This window comes from Myotis myotis, unplaced genomic scaffold, assembly GCF_014108235.1.
Source record: "Myotis myotis isolate mMyoMyo1 unplaced genomic scaffold, mMyoMyo1.p scaffold_m19_p_16, whole genome shotgun sequence".
NCBI classification, from domain to species: domain Eukaryota; kingdom Metazoa; phylum Chordata; class Mammalia; order Chiroptera; family Vespertilionidae; genus Myotis; species Myotis myotis.
Window position 1 is genome coordinate 39,694,489 of NW_023416320.1, and position 8,353 is coordinate 39,702,841.

Genomic DNA, 8,353 nt, shown 5'->3' on the forward strand with positions numbered 1-8,353 from the left:
ACCCTTTGGTCTGCAGGATGATCTATAACCACTGAGAAAAACTGGCTAGGGCTATGCAGATTTTATTGGAACGAACACACACACACACACACACACACACACACACACACACACACAACGCAGAAAATCTCTACAGAAGCCACTGAAGGGACAGACCACTCCTTATATCTCATGGGTGAATTATATCACATACTCTTTACCAATCCTTTTCAAGGGAAATACATGTATCTTGGTAGTTTTCAGCTTATTAACATTTCTCCTTTGGGGCTAGGTGTGAGCCCATGGATGTCTCTCAGGTCACCCAATAGCTAAACAAAATCCATTCAATTAGCAAGGAAGAAGTGGTGGACTGTGTAGGTACCAAACAGTATCTGCCAGTGTTCTGTATGCATTCCTGAACCAATCCCAATGACCACCCTAGTCACATGTCTTCTGTGTGGGTGCTGTGGAGGTGGTGGCCATGGTGGTAGGTAGAGGTATTGTGTCAGTCTGCTCAACTCACATAAACTCAGAGTGTAAGAAATCAGGTCCCTATTATTCAAACTGTGACTCCTGTGCTAATTCTCCTACCCAGGAATAACATGAAAATTCTTTGTCAGATTTTTGACATAATTGTTAGAAAGAAAAAAAGGATTTCTGTTCCTATCTTTCTGTCTTAACCCAAGATTTTGGGTAGCTCATAAATATTTCAGATTCACCATAGACAGTGACCTGGGTAGATGAGGATAGAGGAAAGCATGTGTTCAACGGGCTTTCTCAAGACAGTGAACGCATTTTAAGCTGCTCAACACAACACTGTTATCACAGACCATCTGCAGAACATGGAAATATTTGTTAGCAGAGTCATTTATTGGAATGATACGTGGCATTGTGAAATTTCACAGTTACTCTGCTTCTTCACCTTGGTCTATCTTTTATAAAGTTTCCTTTTTAAGAATCCTCTATATAAATATAGGCGATCTAAGGGCTCTATTGAAGAGATAACTTTGTGTTGGGCACAGACATAAATACCAAGAAGATGACTTATATCCCCATATAAACTACATGTGGATTGGATGGTTAAACACTTCCATCATGATATTCTTCTCTCCAAAAATGTGTATTAGCTTTTTGTTCTCTATGGTGATAAGCATTCATTCTTCTTCCTGATTTTTCAGGACCCCAAGGAATCTGCCCTTACTTTTCACTCGAGATTCCCACGCTCTTTAGTTTAAGCTTCTCTCTAAGCTTCTCCCTCCACAATTTGACTTGGCTGGTGCAGGTTCTGACCATTGAAATGCCCTTCCTCTACTTGTCTGAATTCTACTCATCCCTCAGGGCCAAGCTTCCTCCCCTGCTGGGCCAGCTGACACATGTCTCCCTGTTCTGTGAACTCTGAACCCATGATTACCCCATTTAAGGCAATTCAGCACAAAAATGTTCCATGCTTCTTTGTTTGTTAATCGTTTCCATGTGCACATACTGTCCTGTCTCCTTAGTTACATCTTTGAACATAGAACAGGTATCTGTCTCAGATATTTCTCTTAGCACCAGATGGATATTAGAGATATAACCTTGGGTGTCTCAGAGACACCTCAACGTCAGCATATCTGAAGCGCTACCTCTTACCTGCCTCTCCCTTCTGTTCCAACTCACTCCTGTTCCTGTTTCTATAAATAAGCTCCTAAGCAATTGCCCAATCCCCTCCTGATTCTTCCCTTTCTTTTAGAAACTCATCGTCCAGGCCCTGAGTTCTGTCAATTCTATTCCTATGCACGCCTTTGGATCCCCTTCTCCATTCCTGGCACCACTGGCTTATTCAAGCCTTTGCGATCCTTCACTTGGACTATTGCACTGGCTTTCCGACAAGTCCCCCTGGGTCCAGACTCACCTCTTTCAACCCATCACCTTTACTATTGCCCAGAGACCATAGAGTATGTCACCCCTCAGCTTAAAAACCTTCAGTCATTCCCATTTCCAGAAGAAATCAGAACTCTGACATTACCTGCAAAGTCATTAATAATCCAGTTCCCTGCCTAGCTTTCCAGCTTCTGTTCTGTATTACCCGATAATGAGTCTTTTGGCCAAAGGACTCCTAGTGGTCCCATGAACACCTGTGCTCATCCAGGTCAGCCAACATGGATTTGGCATCTGGAATTCCTGCATAGTACCAATGATATGTTTATGTGTGTCTTTCTCCCACTATAGTATGAGGTTTATCTCAGTGCCTGGCACAGAGTAGGAACTCAATAAATGATAGATGGGTATATGATGAGGTAATGATGATATGTAAACTCTGGATGTGAAGGGACTGCATAGCCTAACATTCCATCTCTCACAGACGAAGCACAGGATTAGGCCTAACACAGGCCTTCAATACACACTCACCATGGGATGGTTGTCCCTGCTCAAATCAAGGAGTCTGGGATGTTTACTAGGTTTTAGAAAAATAACCTTAGGATCCTATTAGATGCATTATTGACTAGGTTTTTGGAATTGGAGCAGGGTTTGCCTTTCCTCTGGTCCCATCATGGGTAGAATTTTGAGTATTTCAGGCAGCTGTTTGCTAAATGTGCTGGGTTTAGTGTGGAGGCCTCCTGGATTGGTTCTACACTTAGGTCATCCACGGAATAGGTTATCAAAGGAATAAGAATGATGCATGAATTAGAATATAATTTAGAGGCAGGAATCTACTCTTTACTTCCTTTTGGATTATCAACAGCTGTATTTTAAACTCAATACTTAGAGTGGAGGTAGGTGTAAATATGTCAAGAGTAGACATGTATGGCAAACTCAGTGAAAGGTTTCCAGGTAACATGTACATGGGGAGAGTGATTTTCTAGTGATGAGTAACATTAGGAGAGATGACATCTATCCAGACACAGAGCTGTCACATGGACACAGTGCAGAGAGCCTGGGCTTCCTGGTGTCCCCAGCAGGTTCTCAAAGGGGGACCTTCTTTATGACTCTGTCTTAAGCCTGTAAGCCCCAAAGCTTTCAATGGGGTTGGCTGGCCATGTTAACAATCCTATATAATAAAGAGCTAATATGCAAATGGTCATCACACCCTCACACCATCATGCTGTAATGGCTCAGACACTCAACACTGGGGAGAGAGGAATGTGGACCAGCCAGGCACAAATGAGCTTGTGAGAGAGGATTGGGGACCAGCCAGGCACAAATGAGCTTGAGAGAGAGGAATGGGGACCAGCCAGGCACAAATGAGCTTGAGAGAGAGGAATGGGGACCAGCCAGGCACAAATGAGCTTGAGAGAGAGGAATGGGGACCAGCCAGGCTGCTGTCAAGGAGAGGGATAAGCTGCCCACCCCTCAGTCCCAAGTGCCTGCTGTTGCGGCCCAGGTGAAGCTGCCCGCCCATGGTCCCCTGCAGCTGCGGCCGGCCTGGGCAAAGCTGGTCCGGGTCCTGGGTGCCTGCAATTGGCCAGAGGGAGGGAGGCCCAGGTCCTGGGTGCCTGCACCGGGTGGAGGAGGGAATCCTGGATCCCAGGTGCAGTGCAAGGGCCCCGGATTGGAGAAGGTGCAGGCCGGGCTGAGGGCCCCCTCCATGCACAAATTTTGTGCACCGGGCCTCTAGTAGAAAATAATCACTAATCTTTTTTAAAAAAAATATATTTTATTGATTTTTGACAGAGAGGAAGGGAGAGGGATAGAGAGTTAGAAACATCGATGAGAGAGAAACATTGATCAGCTGCCTCCTACACACTCCCTACTGGGTATGTGCCTGCAACCAAGGTAAATGCCCCTGACCGGAATTGAACCTGGTCCCCAGGCTGATGCTCTATCCACTGAGCCAAACCAGTCAGGGCAAAAATAATCATTAATCTTAAATGAATCAATTGCTCTACTATTTAGTAAAAGAGTGACTTCTGGGGGTGGGACTCCACTCATTCTTCTTCTAATTCCTGACACGGTGCCAGCAAGAGATGCTATTTGTTCTTAAGCTACTACCTATTTTAGTCTCCCCCCCTCCCTTCCCCACCCTGCTTTTTGTTACCAAATCTCTTGTCCACTATCACTTTTTAAAAAAATATATATTTTATTGATTTTTTTACAGAGAGGAAGGGAGAGGGTTAGAGAGTTAGAAACATCAATGAGAGAGAAACATTGATCAGCTGCCTCCTGCACACCCCCCACTGGGGATGTGCCCGCAACCAAGGTACATGCCCTTGATCAGAATCGAACCCAGGACCCTACAGTCCGCAGGCCGACGCTCTATCCACTGAGCCAAACCGGCTAGGGCAAGCATTTTTTTTTTCTTATTTGTACATTAAATGAACTTCAGATAGCCAGTGACATCTTAGATTTGATGAAACACAGTAAATCAGAATGTCTACAGGGAGGAGCCTGGGCAAAAATATTGTTCAAAGTGCCTCAAGTGAGTCTGATAAACACTGAGAGTTACAGGGCTCATATGAGGGAGACATTAACAAGGGGCCGCTTTTACAGAGACCTTTGAATCCTTAGCACAGCGCCTGGTCCATTGGAGATAATCCTCATTTACTGAACCAGGTGGAATTATTAAGGGCATTGGAAAAACCATCAAAATTATAGTATGCCTACACTATAGTACAGGGGTGGGCAAACTTTTTGACTCGAGGGCCACAATGGGTTCTTAAACTGGACCGGAGGGCCGGAACAAAAGCATGGATGGAGTGTTTGTGTGAACTAATATAAATTCAAAGTAAACATCATTACATAAAAGGGTACGGTCTTTTATTTCAATAGTTTTATTCATTTCAAATGGGCCGGATCCGGCCCGTGGGCTGTAGTTTGCCCACGGCTGCTATAGTATATAGTCTACACTATATAGTCTACACTATATATTCCATGTCTCCTTCCTTCCCTTCTTTCTCTCCATCCCTCCCTCCATCTATCATCTCTATCTCTCTCTGTACTATTAGATGATAGAGCAACTGTCTGGAAAGACACGTAGACATTTCCCAGGTGAGTAGGGACAAAGAGTCTAAGAGAACTCTGCAAAGGCAGGCTGGGATGGCACCTAGAGTGTGTGTGGGAGGTGCTACTGGAGGGGAAGCATGTTGGTGACAGGTGCAGAGGAGGCTGGCGAGGTGGTCATTTGACTCTTTAGCCCAGAGTACAGCCTGTGGGGATGGATTTGCAAGGAGGCCAGTGGGCAGTTAGGAATTCAGAGGCAATTGAAGTGCTGACCCAACCTGCCAAAATTCGGAGTATCCCAAGAATTTCTTTAATCACCACCCAGCTTTCATTGTGTTGGGGCTTTATCCTGGCACCAAGTGCCTTGTGCCAACAGCCTGCACTGCTTGGCTGGCCTAGAAGTGCACCGGGCTCCCCTCATTTTCTCTTTCTGACCCACAGATTCACCCACTGAATCTCCAGGGCTTCACAGACTGGATCGCTTTACTCTGGTCTCAGAGTCACACACCTCCAGGGGGCACCCCTCACACTGTAGTCTCTGTCCCACGTTTGCTCACAGGATGCAGCGTTGCCTCATCTCCTATTTGCATGTTCACATGAGCCTTCTGAGGCCTGTCCTTTTCCAGGGACTTGGCCCCACAGAAGGAATTTTCGGGCTCATGGTGGCTGTGGGGGAGGGTGTTTTTGATTGGGCCAGGCTGCCAGAGGCAGCAAGATGAGGTGGTTGGTAAGCGTATGGGCTCTGGAGCAAAAGTGTGAGTTTAAGTCCTGACTGCCCTTTAAAGCTGTGTGACAGGGACACATGGCCTGCTGTCTGTGCCTCTGTTTTCTTCTCTGGAAAATGGGGATACTCAGAATACCTATCTCACTGAATTGCTGGGAGGATTAAATGGTTAATGCGATTAAGCTTCTAAAACAGAGTCTGGCATGTAGGAAGCACTCAAAAACCTTAGCTAACATTATTTGGTGCTTTTAAAAAAACTTAAAAAAATATTAATTTTTAGAGAGCAAGGAAGGGAGAAGGAGAGAAACATTGATGTGAGAGAAAAACATTGATTGGTTGCCTTCTGCAGGTACCCTGACCAGGGATTGAACCCACAACCCCTCTCCCGTGCACAGGATGCCACTCTAGCCAACTGACCCATGGCAGCCAGGGCTGCGTGGCACTTTTTATACCATATGCAATCTCCTTTCTATACCATATGTGTGGGATTGCTTTCCAAGAGTTGCTGGCTATTTCTGGCCCAGTTATTAATTTGTCTGCAAAGAGGAGAATGATGGTGGAAGTGTGCTGGTAATTTAGCAGCAATGCTTCTTTCAGGTTGAAGTGTGTTCCTGAATTTCCAAATTACCCACGACTGTGGGCTTGGGTCTCTGCTTTACTGCGCTCTGTTTGGCAGAATCTGATGGAATTCGTGGAGGATACAATGAATTGGATGGGATGCGTCACTAATCACTCAGCATTTGCTGGAACATCTCCGACTGTAAAATGATCTTCCGAAAGTCCATGGAGGGTGTTGGTGGGAAGACAAGATGGAACCTTCCCCCAAGACTGAGACTCTAGGTCTCTGGTTGACAGTGATGGGTGACCTTTTGTTTTATGGTAAATGGTTTAACTTCAGGTTTGGCCTCATTATACCAAGCCCATTGGGCCTTCCTTAGGCCCCACAGAAACAGAGTTGCTTTGAAGAAGGAATCAGCCCAATATTGGGAGCGTCTTGTATCATATTCAACTTTCAGAGCCAATGGGAAGCAAACCCAGTCAGGTTTGCTTTGCAGACCCCATTTTACTGGCTATCCTTAAATATTTGGCTCAGATTTTTAAGTTCATGTTCATGTAGACCGATGGCAGAGGGAGCTCACCGAATGTCTTTAACCCATTTTTTAAAAAGCAGGTCAAGTTCAGCACCTGGAGAATAACTTGTAATTTGGTTGAAAAAAATTGAGCAAGTGTTAACATGAAATTCAGTAAAGGGGTCAGGGATATTCTAAGTTTAAAATTCTGAGATGAATTCGTTTGGCCCAAGGCTCTGTCAGCTGTCTATTGTTGCCAAGTCCAAGAAGTGCCTGGCTTTTCATCTTTTCCAGAGGGTATCTGTCTTGTTAAGATTGTGCTGAATCAGTCTTGGTATTTCTTGATTAGAAGAACATTTGGAAAGTCAGTGGTCTCTCCACCATAAGAAGTGAGGTTTGCTGAACTATGGCAGGGGAGTTAGATGATAGAGGGGTTTGAGTTCACCCCTTCTAGGAAGAAGACAGAAGAGGGGTAGAGTGATATGTCCCCCAGAAACAGACCCAGAGACAGGCTCATATGCAAGTGAGGAGTTTAAGACAGTGACTGGGTGGAGGTGGGGGGAAGGGGGTGATGGGAGGATGGGGGATGGAGGATGGAGAGGGGGGCAGAGAGGGGATCAGCTCACAGGAGGGCCAGGGGGCAGCTGCATCCCGATCCTCAGGGGACAGGTGGTACCCCTGAGTTGTCTGGACCCACAGCAAGGCCTGGATGATGAACCAAGGCCTCTGGGTAAGGATAGTAGGGAGCAGATCACCCCGGCTCCGGGAATACATGCGGTATGGTAGAAAAATAAAGTCTTGTTATGTTAAGCTACTATTGAGGCTGCTTATTATAGCAGAATAGCCGAGGTTACCCTGGCTGATATAGAGTACTTTATTAATATGTACAATGACTTCAATATTTTTAACAGAAATAGCCTTTCACGTTTCGGCGCCATTAGCTATTGGTGAAGGTCCATGGGGGGAGGGGCTGGGCGTGGGGACATAAGTCGCAGACATGCCCAGTTGCCTGTGTATGCAGGGACAGCAGGCTCTGGTGGCTCTTTCACCAGATGCTGCATTTGAAAAGATACTTTGATGCTGGCATTTGAAAGGGAAAACCAGGAGGCACAGAAAATGGTAGAAAGGGACCAGGGGACCTGGGCACTACAGAGGAGAAAGGAAAGGTGCTAGTAGGGCTCCTTCGTTTTCTCCCTGCCCCCCTACTCCCTGAGCCAAGCTGTAATGGGGTTGGGGGGGCGGCTCTGCAACATGTGGATCTGAGGGAAACATGCAGGTGGGGCCTGAATGCTGACACAGGGGAGTCGGTTCAGTTAGGAGTGGGGACAGGGGCCATGGGCAGAGACAGGTCTGGGGTTCTGCCCTGAGTCTCCTCTGTCTTCCGTAGAGCAGGGAGAGCAGGGAGGAAGTCTGGACATTCCCACACACAGGTGGACAGCGCTGGGTTGGGAGCCCATTAGAAGTCAGCAGACCCCAGGGAACAGCCTGGCACCAGTGGGAACCAAGGTGCAAATGAGCCACCTGGGAGGACTGCGAGGCCGGAAGGCCAGGGGCGTGAGATGCAGGTGAAGTGACGGCGTTGATGGAGCACAGACAAGGCCAGACGACGGGGCGGTCCCTCTCCTGCCTGTGCCCCTGTCTTTCTGGTTGGGTCTCTGGGTAG